This window comes from Anopheles moucheti (genome assembly GCF_943734755.1).
Source record: "Anopheles moucheti chromosome X unlocalized genomic scaffold, idAnoMoucSN_F20_07 X_unloc_63, whole genome shotgun sequence".
NCBI classification, from domain to species: Eukaryota; Metazoa; Arthropoda; class Insecta; order Diptera; family Culicidae; genus Anopheles; species Anopheles moucheti.
Window position 1 is genome coordinate 22,501 of NW_026453574.1, and position 2,500 is coordinate 25,000.

Consider the following 2,500-nt stretch of genomic DNA (forward strand, 5'->3'; position numbering starts at 1 on the left):
GACTCAAAACATCAATTTTAGACTCCCCTGAGTATGAAAAGTGAAACGAAAATCATTTTTGAGAAGAAAAAATTTTTGTATGGGAGGGCCCCTGCTAGAACATATTTCCCAAGTGCGTCGATTTTGGGTCGCCGACACAAGCTCGGGTCAAAAAAATTTTTTTTTCTCGGTGACTCAAAACATCAATTTTAGACTCCCCTGAGTATGAAAAGTGAAACGAAAATCATTTTTGAGAAGAAAAAATTTTTGTATGGGAGGGCCCCTGCTAGAACATATTTCCCAAGTGCGTCGATTTTTGGGTCGCCGACACAAGCTCGGGTCAAAAAAATTTTTTTTTCTCGGTGACTCAAAACATCAATTTTAGACTCCCCTGAGTATGAAAAGTGAAACGAAAATCATTTTTGAGAAGAAAAAATTTTTGTATGGGAGGGCCCCTGCTAGAACATATTTCCCAAGTGCGTCGATTTTTGGGTCGCCGACACAAGCTCGGGTCAAAAAAATTTTTTTTTCTCGGTGACTCAAAACATCAATTTTAGACTCCCCTGAGTATGAAAAGTGAAACGAAAATCATTTTTGAGAAGAAAAAATTTTTGTATGGGAGGGCCCCTGCTAGAACATTTTTCCCAAGTGCGTCGATTTTGGGTCGCCGACACAAGCTCGGGTCAAAAAAATTTTTTTTTCACGGTGACTCAAAACATCAATTTTAGACTCCCCTGAGTATGAAAAGTGAAACGAAAATCATTTTTGAGAAGAAAAAATTTTTGTATGGGAGGGCCCCTGCTAGAACATTTTTCCCAAGTGCGTCGATTTTGGGTCGCCGACACAAGCTCGGGTCAAAAAAATTTTTTTTTCACGGTGACTCAAAACATCAATTTTAGACTCCCCTGAGTATGAAAAGTGAAACGAAAATCATTTTTGAGAAGAAAAAAATTTGTATGGGAGGGCCCTTGCTAGAACATTTTTCCCAAGTAAATTCGATTTTACCCGGTGAGTCAAAAAATTTTGAAAAAAATATTTTGCCAAAATCGTGTTCATTGCCTATTATAAGGGACCAGGTCAGCTCACACGCATTTTTGGAGACCATATGGAAAGTGCGTCTGGGATTGCGGAAATTAAGTTTAGAGTGTTAAATGATGGTTTCGCAATCCCGAAAGGCTCAAAATCCACCCTAAGGTTCCCCGGGTGAAATGTGGTTTCCAAGGTGTGAGCACTATCGGTGATAGAGTTGGAATGTGATTTCCAGAGCGCAGGGCGACTGGGCTAGAGCGAAAATCATAGACAAAGGTAAGTATTGGACTGAACGACTCGAAGCAAACGAAAATCATAGACAAGGGTAATGGACTGAACGACTCGAAGCAAACGAAAATCACATACAAGAGTAATGGACTGAACGAATCGAAGCAAACGAAAACCGCAAACAAGGGTAATGGACTGAACGAATCGAAGCAAACGAAAACCACAGACAAGAGTAATGGAGTGAACGAATCGAAGCAAACGAAAACCAAAGACAAGAGTAATAAGAGTGAACGAATCGAAGCAAACGAAAACCACAGACAAGAGTAATAGAGTGAACGAATCGAAGCAAACGAAAGTCATGGACAAGAGTACTGAAAATCGGACCAAACCTCTAGAAGCACACGAAAATCATGGACAAGAGTACTCAAAAACACGGACCAAACCTATGGAAGCACACGAAAACCATGAACACAGGGATAACTGAGAACGAACCTACCTATCAGAGCATGTGAAAGCATGGACAAGAGTACTGAAAATCGGACCAAACCTCTAGAAGCACACGAGAATCATGGACAAGAGTACTCAAAAACACGGACCAAACCTATGGAAGCACACGAAAACCATGAACACAGGGATAACTGAGAACGAACCTACCTATCAGAGCATGTGAAAGCATGGACAAGAGTACTGAAAATCGGACCAAACCTCTAGAAGCACACGAAAATCATGGACAAGAGTACTCAAAAACACGGACCAAACCTCTCGAAGCACACGAAAACCATGAACACAGGGATAACTGAGAACGAACCTACCTATCAGAGCATGTGAAAGCATGGACAAGAGTACTGAAAATCGGACCAAACCTCTAGAAGCACACGAAAATCATGGACAAGAGTACTCAAAAACACGGACCAAACCTATGGAAGCACACGAAAACCATGAACACAGGGATAACTGAGAACGAACCTACCTATCAGAGCATGTGAAAGCATGGACAAGAGTACTGAAAATCGGACCAAACCTCTAGAAGCACACGAAAATCATGGACAAGAGTACTCAAAAACACGGACCAAACCTATGGAAGCACACGAAAACCATGAACACAGGGATAACTGAGAACGAACCTACCTATCAGAGCATGTGAAAGCATGGACAAGAGTACTGAAAATCGGACCAAACCTCTAGAAGCACACGAAAATCATGGACAAGAGTACTCAAAAACACGGACCAAACCTCTCGAAGCACACGAAAACCATGAACACAG